This window comes from Hemitrygon akajei, chromosome 9, assembly GCF_048418815.1.
Source record: "Hemitrygon akajei chromosome 9, sHemAka1.3, whole genome shotgun sequence".
Taxonomy (NCBI): domain Eukaryota; kingdom Metazoa; phylum Chordata; class Chondrichthyes; order Myliobatiformes; family Dasyatidae; genus Hemitrygon; species Hemitrygon akajei.
Window position 1 is genome coordinate 13354727 of NC_133132.1, and position 16116 is coordinate 13370842.

The window sequence follows — 16116 nt, forward strand, 5'->3', positions numbered from 1 at the left end:
ACATGTGGGGGCGAGGGATGAGCAAGTAGGGAAGAATGAGAGGTGATCTTACTGAAGCAAGTTTCTGAGGGTGTTGTCAGACAAGATGCTGAGAGGATGTTTCTCCAAGTGAGGATATCGAGAAAATGGGATATAGTTTGAGTAATTGGTTTCCCATTGATCAGGAGATGAAGAGGAATTTTTTCTGCAGGTTGTGATCCTTTGGAATTCTCCACTGAAGAGTTGTGGTAAAGCCATAGAATATACAATATATTGCAGGCATATGAACCACATGGAAATCTACAGGTGCAGAGAGAGTTCCAAAGTGGTGTAGAGGCCAAAACCAGATCAGTAATGATCTTATTGCATGGGGAAGCAGGGATGAAGAGCCAATTGGCTCATGCTCTGTTTCTGATGCATTTAACTCAATGGAGCATTCAGAAGTTTTGCAATGTACATAACTGTTTTGTATTTGATCATAGGGTACAATTGGCAATTAATCGAACAAAGGAAGCAGTGGCAGTGAAGAAAGTGGACACCACACATCCTCATGACTGCCCTGATAACATCAAGAAAGAAATCTGCATCAATAAGATGTTGAACCATGAACACATTGTCCGCTTTTACAGGCATCGTCGAGAGTCTCCTATCCAATACTTGTTCTGGAGTATTGCAGTGAAGAACAGCTCTTTGATAGAATAGGTAGGATCTGTGGCTAAACTTAGGGTTTGAAATGGAGTGAGGGGGGAAAGGGTTAAAGATATTTTGTATATGGATTAGCTAATTTTAATAATATACTGTTGCTGTCGCTTTTACAGATATACTTGTGTGGGTTCTTTAGTAATTGCACCATTGTGTCCTGAGGTTGAAAAAGCTGGCATCCACTCCCAGACATTCTCCCTACAGAGCACCCAAAAAACTAAATTATGGGAGAAATGGAAAATCTGAAGTTGTACATAGTACATTTCCAGATGTTACGGGAACAAAATAGGACAGGCTTTAAAGTTCACTGTGTGAGCTGCTTCAGTTGTCCTATGTTTTTGGTCTACGGTCTAAAGAGGGTGTGTTGGAGAATCTATCTACTCGGGCACCTGGGTGAAATGAGGCCTGGGAATTGGGAGTGATGTGAAATGACAGAATTTCAGACAATGCTCATGATTTGCAAACTGATACCGTTGATTTGATCTGCCTTCCCACAGAGCCTGATGTGGCGATGCCTGAAGCAGATGCTCATAGGTTTTTCCAGCAGCTGACAGCAGGAGCGGTAAGTGCTCCTAATCAGTTTTCTTTTGTTTTAACTGAGTGTTTATGATGTGCAGCAGCAGTTTTCCCGAGATGGATTGTGGTATTTACCTGCCCATGTTTGCTCTCGAAGAGCTTTGTCTGCCAGAATTGAATTAGCACTATAACCGTCAGTAAGGAGATTAACAATGCTTTGTCCCAGTTTTCAACTGAGATAAATTTTGGAACTCACCTTAATTCCCTTTTACAGAAAAATGCTGTTCATGGATGGATAACCTCCCAAAGTACATCACCAGCCTATGAACATCTTTCAAAGTTTCATCATTCCTCTAGGCAAGCCTGAATACTCAACTTTCATATAGGCATTGGAAGTCCAGTGTGCACCCAGATTGTCACAAAATATTCTCTGAACCAATTGTCTAGCAATTGTATCTGACCTATTAGTGTTACTAATTCGGCCACAAATCTGTTCCATTTGTATAATTGATATTTTGTGGGTTTGGAGATTTAGAAAAAGATGTAAATTCAAAATACCTGATTTGTATCTGTCTTTTCCTACTTCCATGAATATCTTCATAGCAGGAATTACACACAGGGACATCAAGCCAGCGAATCTGTTACTTGATGACTGAGGTATAAGAATGTAAATCTTTTCACTTTTATTGTGCAATAGAATAAAAATTGGGTATTGTTATGCCTTATTCACAACATTTCAGACATTTAGAACTATACTCAAGCCCAAGGCAAACAATAACCAGTTGGCAATAATGAAAAGCTGAATGGGTCTTGAGTCAGTGGTCCGTTTTGTATCTTTGTTCTCTTTGCTTGTGCAAAGGATTCTAGCAATGTAACAGGCTGAGATATAAACATTCATCAGTAACTGCAGTCATCTACATGCTAGCTGCTGGTGAGCATTTGTTCGATATGGTTCAACAGTTTTAAGATCCATTAGCCCATAGGATGTGGGAGGAGGCTGCCCATCAAGCTTGAACATTTCCCCGCATGTCACCTAAACTTCGGAACCAGAGCTTTGGTCTTCATAGCAACATCTGAATCAATGGCAGTATTGCAAACCATGGGTCTATTTGTTTGATGTGTATGCTAAGAGAAGGTGAAAGGGGTTCCAGCTGATTTTTTTCTCTCCCATTCCCTGCAGCTTATCTCAAATTAAATTAATGGTGTTTTGACCTCGGCAAACCTGGTGATTGAACGGCCCGTTTTGGTTCTGCAGTAAGAATGCTTTGGGCAAGGTCCAACCCTAGTTATTATTGACTGATATGTGATATTTGGGAAATGCTCATGGCCGTGTTGGGTGATTGATAGTTTAAAGTTTGGGTATCTTTTCTACTTTTATGTACAGATATCTCAAATGCAAAGAATGAAGGTGGTGAGTGGCCTGGTTCAAAGCTTAAAAGAAAATGTTGCTTCGTAATTTCATGTCATTTTTCCTGGTTGAATAGAATAGGACTTGGAGGTGCACAACAGCACAGGAACACACGTTCGGCCCATCACCCTGAATTTCCTATCCCATTAGGTCAGTCACAGGCACAACAGCACAGGAACACACGTTCGGCCCATCACCCTGAATTTCCTGTTCCATTAGGTCAGTCACAGGCACAACAGCACAGGAACACACGTTCGGCCCATCACCCTGAATTTCCTGTTCCATTAGGTCAGTCACAGGCACAACAGCACAGGAACACACGTTCGGCCCATCACCATGAATTTCCTGTTCCATTGGGTCAGTCACAGACATGACAGGACATGTCTGCCGATCGCGGGGCTGCTCCTGTCCATTAGAGTCTGGTACAGACACAAACCTACAGAGACACCTGTTGCTCCATTAGATAATAAGATACATGAGCAGAAGCTTTTCCTTCTCAAATTGCAGAGTGAATTCCATCATTTTATACACAAAATGCTGGTGGAACGCAGCAGGTCAGGCTTATAGAGGCAACTGACAGGGACTTCACGGACAGTATGACCCGGCTGACGACAAACATTGTAAAACTGACAAACTCTGTGCATTAATAAAGGCCCTTGTTAAATGTATAAAACATGTCTGCATCAGTATTATCTTGTATTTCCATGCAATGTTACATTCGGCTGTTACACATCTATTGTCAGAGAAGTACTTGCATAAATAGGTAAACCACCTTCATACGAGCAAGGACAGAAAACAGGGCCGAGTCAGTATACTTATTTATTCAGTAAGTTATGGGTCAAAGTATTTGGTGAGTACATTTCTAACTCTTCTGGCTTCAGTCTTGTTGCCGTCTGTTCTGAAATTGTTAGGTTGCAAATAATCAGAATTATTCATCTGTATCCAGTATATAAACAACAAATACATTTACACATCCCCATCACCAGAGTCATTGAATATTCCATTGATCGTATTGGGAAAGGAAAAGCAGGTGATGGGCTGGAGCGGTCTTCCTGATTTTGCTGTCCCGTAAGAGTCAGTCACATTCACAGCAGCACAGGAAATCACCTTCATCCATCACCCTGATGTGCCTGTCCCATTAGAGTGAGTCACAGACACAACAGCACAGGAACACCCCTATCGCCCATCGCCCTGATGATCCTGCCCCATTAATGACAGTCACAGGCACAATAGCACAGGAAAACCCCTTTGGCTCATCTTCCTACAGTTCCTGTCCCGTATGAGACAGTCACAGGTATGACAGCACAGAAACACTCCTTCTGCCCATCATCCTAACGTTCCTGTCCTATAGGAGTCAGTCACAGACAGAACAACACAGGAACAGACCTTCAGTCCAGCACCCTGATGCTCCTGTCATATTAGAGTCAGTCTTAGATACGACTGCACAGGAACACACCGTCGGTCCATCTCTGTCATCCTCCTATCCCATTAGAGGCAGTCACAGACACAACAGCACAGGAAAACACCTTCGGCCCATCACCATGATTTTCCTATCCCATAAGTGACACATAAACAACTGCACAGGAGACACCTTCCCCCATCACAAGGTTTCTCCTTTTCCAATAGGGTCAGTCACAGACAAGCCAGTACTGGAACACACTTTCGGCCCGTCACCCTGATGTTCCCATCCTGTAGAGTCAGTCACAGGCTCAACAGCACAGGAAAACCCCTTTGGCCAAGCTTCCTACCTTTCCTCTGCCATTCAAGTCAGTCACAGGCACAACAGCACAGGAACACACGTTCGGCCCATCGCCCCTAATTTCCTGTCCCATTAGTGTCAGTCACAGGCACAACAGCACAGGAAAACCCTTTGTTGCTTTGCTGTGAAGTTTCCAGCCCCTCAGAGAGAACCACAGACAGGACAGTAGAGGAACTCACCTTCAGCCCATCACCCTGAATTTCCTGCCCCATTAGTGTCATTCACAGGCACAACAGCACAGGAAAACCCCTTTGGCCAAGCTTCCTACCTTTCCACTGCCATTCAAGTCAGTCACAGGCACAACAGCACAGGAAAACCCTTTGTTGCATCGCTGTGAAGTTTCAAGCCCCTTAGACAGAACCACAGACAGGACAGTAGAGGAACTCACCTTCAGCCCATCACCCTGAATTTCCTGACCCATTAGGGTCAGTCACAGACACAACAGCACAGGAACACATGTTCGGCCCATCACCCTGAATTTCCTGCCCCTTAGAGTGAGTCAGAGGGACAACAGCAGAGGAACACACGTTCGGCCCATCACCCTGAATTTCCTGCCCCTTAGAGTGAGTCAGAGGGACAACAGCAGAGGAACACACGTTCGGCCCATCACCCTGAATTTCCTGTCCCATTAGGGTCAGTCACAGTCACAACAGCACAGGAACAGACATTCGGCCCATCACCCTGAATTTCCTGCCCTATTAGAGCCAGTCCCAGACATGACAAGACATGTCTGCCGATCGCGGGGCAGCTCCTGTACATTAGAGTCAGGTACAGACACAAACCTACAGAGACAGACCTTTCAGTCCATCATCTGCTGGTCCATTAGATAATAAGTTAGATGAGCAGAAGCTTTTCCTTCTCAAATTGCAGAGTGAATTCCATCATTTTATACACAAAATGCTGGTGGAACGCAGCAGGTCAGGCTTATAGAGGCAACCGACAGGGACTTCACGGACAGTATGACCCGGCTGACGACAAACATTGTAAAACTGACAAACTCTGTGCATTAATAAAGGCCCTTGTTAAATGTATAAAACATGTCTGCATCAGTATTATCTTGTATTTCCATACAATGTTACATTAGGCTGTTACACATCTATTGTCAGAGAAGTACTTGCAAAATACGTAAACCAGCTTCATACGAGCAAGGACAGAAAACAGGGCAAAGTGAGTATGCCTATTTATTCAGTAAGTTATGGGTCAAAGTATTTGGTGAGTACATTTCTAACTCTTCTGGCTTCAGTCTCGTTGCCGTCTGTTCAAAAATACCCACCCTGGAAAGCGTTTCTGAAAAGTTCCGGTTTTGGGGGACGAAAACACCATTTTAGTGTGTTTGGGGGGTAAAAATGAAGAGAGAAAGCTTTGGTTATGGATTTATCCGGTGTAGTGTGGACGTAGCCTGAGGCTTTCTCCTCTGTTCATAGGCTGCCACACTACAAATGTGTTCTCTACATCCACTTTAGGCCTTTTACTATTCAATAGGATTCCATTAGCACCTCCTCGTTCTTACAAATTCCAGTGAATACAGGCCTGGTGCCTTCAGACACTCTTCATATCTTTCATGTCCAAATCAGTTTTGTGAACCTCCTTTGAACCCTCCCCAATGTCAGCACATCCCTCCCCATATGATGAGACCAAAACCTCTTACAATACTCCAAGTGAGGCATCACCAGTGGCTTAACAGTCCTCAGCAATACATACTTGCTTTTAGATTCTCGTCCTCTCAAAACAAATGCTCACAATGCATTGGCCTTCCTCACCTCTGATTCAACCTGCAAGTTCACCTTTTGGGAATCCTGCACAAGGACATACAATTCTTTTCGCACCATGGATTTTGTCACTGACTAGAAAAATAGACGACACTATTGCTCCTTCTACCAAAGTGCGATCAAATGCTTTTCGACACTGTGTTCCATGTGCCACTGCTTTGACCTAATTCCATCTGTAGCTCCCCTGCTTCCCCAACACTACCTGCCCCTCCACCTACCATCATATTCTCCACAGACATTGCCACTGAGGCATTAAATCCATCATTCAAATCATTGACAGAACATGTGGACCCAACCCTGACCCCTGTGGAACACCACTAGTCACTGCAGACAACCAGGAAAGGCTCCCTTTATTCCCACTCTTTGCTGCCAATCAGACAACGCTTTATCCATGCTAGTATCCAGTATAATACCTGCACTCTTATCTTCTTTAGCAGCCTCACCTTGTCAAAGACCTTCTGAAAATCGAAATTCACAGCATCCACCGATACTACGTTGTCCATCTTGCTTGTTATTTCCTCAACAAATTCCAACAGATTTGTCAGGCAAGGTTTTCCCTTCTGGAAACTGTGCAGTCTTTGGCCCATTTTCTAATGTGCCTCCAAGTACCCAGAAACCTCATCCTTACTAATCGACTCCAAAATCACTGAGCTCAATCCTTCCCTTCTTGAAGAGCAGAGTGACATTGGCAATTTTAGACTTTCAGGCTTTTAATCAACTCCCAACTCCATTTGCACATCTGATCTCTCAGTTTGCTCCACGTTATGATATTCCTGGACAACCTCCTGTCATGTTTACTGAAGTTACCCAGTGAAGAGAGAGTGTTGGGAAAGTGGTGGATGCTGCCCAGTCCATCACAGGTAAACCTCTCTACACCATTGAATACATTCACATGGACCCCTGCCACAGGAAAGCAGCATCTCTTGTGAAGGACGCCCAACATTCAGGATATGCTCTTTCCGCACCACTTCATCTGGGAGAGGGATACTGGACCCCTTTCGTCTGACACCAGCAGGTTCACGAACAGTTGTTACCCTGCAACCATCAGGCTCCCAAAACTGTGCGGATAACCTAAATCACCAACAAACCTCAACTGGTTCCACAAAGTACAGTTTCATTTTCAAGGAGTCTGCAACTCAATATCATCGTCATGTTTCTATCTGCACCCTTCATTTTCCCTGCACATTGATCGTTTCTCCGTCGTTGTCTCTTCCTGTGTAGTTTTTAATAAATGTTGTGTTTTTTCTTCTGAACAGCTGCAAGAAATTGAATCTCTATGTAGCATGTGGTAATGTATACGTGTTTTGATAAGAAATTTACCTGGAACTGTCAAGAAAGGATTATAAGTTTGTTGCATTGCTATAAGGGTGTGGATGGTGATGACGATTTCACAAGAGCTGATGTAATCAGCCGGATTTGCTGTATCCAGTCCAAGGGTGGAACAACATCGAACACTGAGCAATACAGTCCAGAAACATGTCATTGATTTATCATCTAATGCCCCACTAAACTAATGCCATCTGACAATATAATGTCCCCACTTGTCCATTCCTTGCACATTCATCTACCAATTAAAGATCCTCTTGATCTCCTCTGCCATATTTGCCTCAAGTATCACCCCTGGAAAGGCATTTCATGCACCCACCACAATGTGTCAACAAAAACTTGCCCCCTCTCATCTCCTTTCAACGTAACCACTCTCAGCCTAAATGCATGTCACATCGTCGGTGATATTTCAATCCTGGGACAACAGAACCGATTGTCTATTCTATCTATGACTCTGCAATCCTACAAACATTTGCAAAATCACCCTTCAACTTTGGAAACTCCAGAGAATAGACAGCACAATTTTCCCCAATCCCTGCTTGTAATCCATGTTGGGTCTCAACAAGTGTTACAGCTACCTGTTGACCTATTCACACACCAACATTCAAAGTCCCAAACAGTCCCCCCCGGGGATGCGACACATCACCTGTGAGTTCATCGGGGTCACCGACTCTTTCCAGTCTCCTCCGCAGTGACCAGACCCGACACCTACTGGGGAACTGCTTTGTTGAATCCTTTTGCTCCATCCATCACCACAGATGATGCCGGGATTTTGGGAATGAAGGGGTTAACATATGATTAGTGTTTTGGTAGCTTTGGGCATGTGCTCACTGGAATTTAGAAGTGTGCAGGGGGATCTCATTGAAACATAATGAATGTTGGAAGATTAAATAAGGTGGATGTGGGAGGATGTTTCCAATGCTGCAGACATCCAAAACCAGAGGACACAGCCTCAAAATTGAGGGGATTCTATTTAGGATAGAGTTAAGGAGGAAGTTTTGACCCAGAGAGTAATGATTCTGTGGAATGTGTGAAGTCTAAGTTCATGGTTAGATTTAAAGCAGAAATCGATAGTTTCCTGACTGGTCAGGATGTCAGAGGGTATGGTGAGCAGGCAGGTGCGTGGGGTTGAGTGAGATCCGGCATCAGCCATGATGGAATGGTGTAGCAGACTCGATGGGCTGAATGGCCTAATTCTGTTCCTATGTCTTATGGTCTTAAGGCCAGGATCTCCTGTTGGCTACCCATTGTAATTCCACTCTCCATTCCCATTCCAGCACGCCTGTCCATGGCCTCCCCGACAGCCAGGATGAGAATACTCCCTGGTCGGGGGAGTAACATCATACTCCATCTGCCCAGCCTCCACCCTGACAGCATGAACACCGATTTCCCCTGCATCCAGGAATTTCTCCCCCCCCCACCCCTCACGCATTCTCTATTCTTGCTCCCCTCTCACCTCCTGCCTTCTCGTCACATCTCCATCATCTTCCTCTGATACCCCTCCTCCTCCTCACCATTCTCCCAAGGTCCACACTCCTCTCCCATCAGATCCCTCCTTCAGCCATTTATCTCCCTATCACCCCAACTTCTTACGTCATTTCCCTTCGCCCACCCATTCACCTTTCCCCTCACCTATTATCTGCCCGCTTGTACTCCTTTCCTTCCCACACCATTCTTATTTTTGCTTCCGCCCCCTTCTTTTCCAGTCCGCAAGGAGGGTCTTGACCATAACCGTCATCTCATTATTCATCTCCTTAGATGCTGCCTGGTCTGCTGAGTTCCTCCAGCATTTTGTGTGTATTATGCCATTATAAACATCACCAAGAGCAATGATCCAGTGCAGATCCCTGCAGAACACCACGTGTCACTGATGTCCACACAGAATACCCTCTATCTACAACCACCCTCTGCCTTCTATGGACAAGCCAATTGTGTATCCACACAGCCTTGTCTCCCTGCATCCCATGCCTCCAGACTCTCTGAATGAGCCTACCATGAGGAACCTTATCAAATGCCTTCCAATGTCCATATACATCACATCCACTGCTCTCACTTCGTCAATACATTTTGTCACATCCTCAAAGAGTTCAATCCAGATGTTTACAAAGCTGTTAATGATACCTGAAGACCTTGGTTATTGGGAAAGATTGAATGGGTTAATTTCAAGTTGAATAATGAGGGGAGACTTGATAGACGTGTATTGTTTATGTGGGGTATAGATAGGGTGACTAAAATTTTCCACCGAGCTTGGGTGAGGGTACAAGTAGAAATGATAGGTTAAGGGTGAAAGGTGAAATATTTAAGAGAACATTGTCACTGAGAGGATGGTGGGTGTGTGGAACGAGCTGCAGCAGAAGTTCAATATCAACATTGATGAGAGGTTTGGGTGACTACTTCTGTGGGAGGGGTATGGTCCAGTACAGGTTGGTGGGACCAGGCAGAATAATAGTCCAGCAAAGTCTAGATGGTCTGAATGGCCTGTTTTGTGTTGTGTTGTGTTGTAATGTGACGGGAGACTGCAGGTAAAGCGTAGAAGCAGAGACATGGATTGTAGTAGTGACAACACCCAAGTTTCGGGAACTTCACCAATGATAATACAGTGTGCACTGGTTGTTACCATAGAGAATTAGTTTTGCTGCTAGACTTCTGCATAATTATTATATTCAATGATCAGGACCTAGTCTGTTACTTCATAAATTCTTTCTGCGATCAAAATAGAGCTTCACTGGTAATTTTGTCAACTGGGAATGAAAAGCTATTCTAACTTCATACTCGGGTAGATCGGCTGTCACTGTTCTCCTGGTGTGCAATGGTCTACATGACGGACCCTTCCCATTCCCACAGGACTTCACAGGCTGCCTGTTTTCCACCAACACCATTCCTCACAGTGTCTGCAATTCCAGATCCCCGTGCCTGTGTCCCAAATAAAGTTGGTTAGGTAATTGATTTCCAAAGTCAATCAGACCACAAGACACAAGACATAGGAACAGAATGAGGTCATTTGGTCCATCATTTCTACTCCGCCATTCCATCATGGCTGATTTATTATCACTCTCAACGACATTCTCCTGCCTGCTCTCCACGGAAACGCTTGAGCATGTAGATATTACAGAAGAGGACAGGCTGGAGCTTTTGGAAAGCATCAAGTTGGATAAATCACCAGGACCAGGTGAAATGTAACACAGGCTACCGAGGGAAGTGAGGGAGGAGATTGCTGAGCCTTTGGAGCTGATCTTTGCAATTCCGGAGGATTGGAGGATTGCAGATGTTGTTCCCTTATTCAAGAAAGGGAGTAGAGATAGCCCAGGAAATTATAGACCAGTGAGTCTTACTTCAGTGGTTCGTGAGTTGATGGAGAAGATCCTGAGAGGCAGGATTTATGAACATTTGGACAGGTATAATATGATTAGGAGTAGTCACCATGGCTTTGTCAAGGGCAAGTCATGCCTTGCGAGCCTGATTGAATTTTCTGAGGATGTGACTAAACACATTGATGAAGGAAGAGCAGTAGATGTAGTGTGTATGGATTTCAGCAAGGCATTTGATAAGGTACCCCATGCAAGGCTTATGAGAAGGTAAGGAGGCATGGGATCCAAGGGGACATTGCTTTGTGGATTCGGAACTGGCTTGCCCACAGAAGGCAAAGAGTGGTAGTAGATGGGTCATATTCTGCATGGAGGTTGGTCACCAGTGGAGTGCCTCAGGGATCTGTCTGGGACTACTACTCTTTGTGAGCTTTATCAATGACCTGGATGAGGAAGTTGAGGGATGAGTTAGTAAATTTGCTAATGACACAAAGTTTGGGGGTGTTGTGGATAGTGTGGAGGGCTGTCATAGGTTACAGTGGGTTATTGATAGGATGCAAATTAGGGCTGAGAAGTGGCAGATGGAGTTCAACCCAGTTAAGTGTGGGGTGGTTCATTTTGGTAGGTCAAATATGATGGCAGAATATAGTATTAATGGTAAGACTCTCGGCAGTGTGGAAGATCAGAGGAATCTTGGGGTCCGAGTCCATAGGACGCTCAAAGCATCTGCACAGGTTGACTCTGTGGTTAAGAAGGCATACGGTGCATTGGCCTTCATCAACCATGGGATTGAGTTTAAGAGCCGAGAGGTACTGGTGCAGCTATACAGGACCCTGGTCAGACCACACTTGGAGTGTTCTCAATTCTGGTTGCCTCACTGAATGTGGAAACCATAGAAAGGGTGCAGAGGAGATTTACAAGGATGTTGCCTGGACTGGGGAGCATGCCTTATGAGAACACGTCGAGTGAACTCGGCCATTTCTCCTTGGAGCGACAGAGGATGAGAGGTGACCTGACAGGTGTATACGATAATGAGAGGCATTGATCGTGTGGATAGTCAGAGGCTTTTTCCCAGGGCTGAAATGGCTGGCACGAGAAGGCACAGTTTTAAGGTGCTGCGGAGTAGGTACAGAGGAGATGAGGGGTAAGTTTTTTTACGCAGAGATTGGTGAGTGCGTTGAATGGGCTGGTTGCTGTGGTGGAGGTGTAAACAAAAGGATCCTTTAAGAGACTCCTAGATAGGTACATGGAGCTTATAAAAATAGAGGGTTATGGGTAAAGCCTCGGTAATTTTTAAGGTAAGGACATGTTGGGCACAGCTTTGTGGGCCGAAGGGCCTGTGTTGTGCTGTAGGTTTTCTATGTTTTTATAATCCTTCACACATTGACCAATTGAGAAACTGTCACGCTCACGAATCTCCTGTCCAATTGTATTTCTAAATGGTGTCCTGAAACACTGTAACCGAATAATCCCCAGTTCTGACAGAGGGTTGGACCGAAACGTCGACTGTACTTTCTTTGCATAGATTCTGCCTGGTCTGCTGAGTCCCTCCAGCATTTTGTGTGTGTTGCTTTGATTTCCAGCGTCTGCAGATTCTCCCTTGTTTCCCCCTACAATAGCTCGAGCAGACTGAGTAAACACAGCAAACCGGTATCCTAGCAACAGTGAGTACTTGCCCGAAGCAGAGTGACAGGTTTTGGAAAACAATGCAGAGGATTGCTGGGGGTCGGGCAGAACACTCCGGGAGGGGGAGGCACAGTAGCCCACCTTCAAACGGAGCCTGCCAGCAGATTCCCTCGAGAAAGCCACAGGACAGGGCGAAGCTGTGGACTCCCAGTCCATAAGTAATAACCCACCACCTGAGCAAACTGGTAACTCTAAACTTTAAACTGGGTTTCACGGGGAGGTTGATCCCAATCGAGGCAAGTGGGGGACCTGGATAATGAAGACGTGGGCCAAAACAAAGTGGCAGGGTGAAGTGATACAGAATCTCCAGTACGAGATCGACAAACACTGGAGGGATATTTCCCCATTGTTTCCCCACAGTTTAAGACTAAGGGGTCGGCCATTTAAATTCAGATTCAGTTTATTGTCATTTAGAAACCATAAATGCAATGCAGTTAAAAAATGAGACAACGTTCCCCCAGAATGATATCACAAAAGCACACAACAAAACAGACTACACCAGAAAATCCACATAACGTTTGGCAATCCCCAATCCAGAGTCCAGAGAGGCTGCTGCGTATTAATATTGTGCTACCGTCTAGCGCGTTTCCCGGAAAGGAACTCCAAACCTCCTAGACAAAACGAGCAAAAACTAAAACTACAAGACCTGCACAAAACCACATATTTACAACATATAGTTACAACAGTGCAATCAATAGCATAATTGATAAAAAAAAAACTGACCATGGGCACAGTAAAAATAGTCCAAGATGTTAAAGGACTGTAAGTTCAAAAGAAATCACCACAGTTTCCACAAGTTCCCAGGGTCCCGACAGACTCGCCATCCCACGCCGGTGGCAGAAGGGAATACCCCCGTAATGGACTTGCACGGCGCCGCCTGACTCAGCCTCGCAGACGCAGCACACAATGGAAGCTTCACCCAGAGAGTTGTGGATCTGTGGAATGCTCTGCCTCAGAAGGCAGTGGAGGCCAATTCTCTGGATGCTTTCAAGAAAGAGTTAGATAGAGCTCTTAAAGATAGTGGGGACAAGGGATATGGGGAGAGGGCAGGAATGGGGTATTGATTGTGGATGATCAGCCATGATCACATCGAATGGCGGTGCTGGCTTGAAGGGCCGAATGGGCTACTCCTGCACCTATCGTCTATTGTCAGCACAATCATATCCTTACAATGAAGCTGGAAAGGTGTTTAAGAATGAGTCTGGTGTGTTGCCCTTTATTAATCGGGGCTTTTGTCTGAAGAGCCAGGAGATCATATTGTCGCTTTCTAAAAGTCGAGTTGGATGGGACTGAGTACTTCCTGTCATTTCTGGTCTCCTCCTGATAGGAAAGACATGGATGTTTTCCAAGAGGGTGCATAGGAAATTTACCAGGGCATTGTCTCGTTTTAGCTGTATGCTTGTGTTCGGCTGAATCACGACAAACTGGAACTGGAACTTGAAGTGCTCTGGGAAAGGCTGCTGGAACGTAACAGGCCTCACCGTGGGTGGGCAGCTCTACATTAACCCTCCTCCTCCCACGGCAGATTCCAACACTCCTGAACGTGAAGACATTGGAGGATTCTGTACCCTGGGGCCGTGTCCGTATAGTGATGCTGTGGACAGAAGCGTCCCGGATAATGATCTCGATTGTTGCTCCCTGTGAGACCGGCCACACTCAGGGTGGGGGACTGGTCATCAGCAGACATCCCACCATCGTGATGTAGGAGTCACACGACGTGGTTAAATGACGAAAACGCAAAGTAAAAAGCAAATGAAAATAGCCGAACTGCTGCTACATGTTGGTTACTGATTCATATCCGCTTTACCTTGTGCAGAGGGCAGACCTGCGGGACCCACTGTTAGAGAGCTGCTACTGACAGTGAACATAGAATCACAGAACCCAAACAGGCCATTCAGCCCATCTATCTGGTGCCAAACTACCATTCTGCCTCGACCCCCGTAACACTGCAAAGCCCACCCCTCCATGTACCTGTGCAGATTACTCTGAAATGTTGAAATCGAAGCCACATCTACCATGCTCATTCCACACTCTCACCACCTGAGTGAACGTTCCCCCTCTCACCTTCCCTTTCAGCACTTCAAAGATGAAACTGGCTGAAATCGCTTCTCACATTTATGCAAGATCGACAAGCCCAATTTGTTGGGCACAGGACACACCATTTTTAATTAGCCATAAAGTTAACTTAAAACCACACATGTGATGCACCCAACAATATAGTGACAATCACATTACAAAATAAACAGAATTACTTTACTTTATTGTCACCAAACAATTGATACTAGAGCGTACAATCATCACAGTGATATTTGTTTCTGCGCTTCGTGCTCCCTTAAGTACAAATCAAAGTAAATATAATAAAAATTTAAATTATAAATCATAATTGGAAAAGAAAAAAGGGTAAGTAAGGTTGTGCAAGTCAGGTCTGGATATTTGGAAGGTAAGGTCCAGACAGCTTCTTCCGCTCTTGGACAGGACAACCTTCATACCAGGTTGTGATGCACCCTAGAAGAATGTTTTCTATGGTGCATCTATAAAAATTAGTGAGGGTTTTAGGGGACAGGCCAAATGTCTTCAGCTTTCTCAGGAAGTGAAGACGCTGGTGGGTTTCTTGGCAGTGGACTCTGCTTGGTTAGACCAAGTCTGGTCATTTGTGATATTCACCCCGAGGAACTTAAAGCTTTTGACCTGCTCCACCTACGCACCACCGATGTAGATGGGGTTGTGCGGTCCACTACTCCTTCTGAAGTCAACAACCAATTCCTTCGTCTTGCTGATGTTGAGGGATAGGTTATTGTCTTCGTACCATGCCACCAGGTTCTTAATTTCCTCTCTGTACTCAAACTCATCATTATCCATGACACGGCCTACAATAGAATTATCTATCTATATCCAATATCCAAACAACATATGCACATTTACACATCCCCATGACCAGAATAAATAATATTAGGCTTACCATTAATGCTCTGAAGTCTTAGGCAAGAAATTAAAGAGAGCACTTCTGAAAAATCTATCACTTTTATAAGATAAAGGAAGTTATCTTGATAGTGATGAACTCTGATGAATAAGCTAATAAATTCCTCTCCTGATTCCAGATGTGTACAGGTATCGACTTTAACTGACGTTTCGATTAGAAACTGCCATCTTCATCGGGGATGATGCCTGGGCATGCCTTGTCCAGTGGTATATATATCCCCGTAAACCATCCGGTTTGGACAGTGCAGAACCTACTCTGTCCTTGGCATTCCAGCGGCTGCAGAGAGATGAGCCATCAGGACGTTCACAGAGGCTGCAGAATGAGCCTCCAAGTGGCTGTGGATCAAGAGGCGTGAGCTCTGAACCAATGTACCTGGGACACAAACTTGGTCCGATCAACCCTGGCTGGGTGGCCTGGGTGAGGGCATCTAATGCCGAAAGATCCGAAACACCCGATGACTTCAGTTTCCATCACCTCGATATGTCCCAGCTCATCCTCGGATCTCTATCAGCACCAAGTCACACTTCCGTTGGATTGAATGAAAAATCTGGACGGTCCATCACAAGGAACAATAGAAAGGAAAAGAATGCATAAATAATATCAGGCTTACCATTATACCAAACCATTATGCATTAAAATGACTTTTACATTATCATCTTTAAATTCAATTGCCAGGAAAGTTATCC

General features: G+C 44.9%; 1 long non-coding RNA gene across 5 annotated transcripts in view; it reads left to right on the plus strand.

The window, feature by feature from the left end:
* LOC140732882 (uncharacterized) overlaps positions 1 to 15872 on the plus strand; it is a 35747-nt gene extending 19875 nt beyond the window's left edge. For 4 of the 5 annotated variants that reach the window (XR_012100175.1, XR_012100177.1, XR_012100176.1 and 1 more), the window contains exons 2-4: positions 462 to 681; positions 1179 to 1243; positions 1472 to 5453. This is a non-coding gene — a long non-coding RNA (uncharacterized lncRNA). Of the gene's footprint in view, positions 1 to 461; positions 682 to 1178; positions 1244 to 1471; positions 5454 to 15548 lie in introns of those variants that run through there. The other variant, XR_012100179.1, reaches the window with a different exon arrangement.
* Positions 15873 to 16116: the final 244 nt, after the last annotated feature.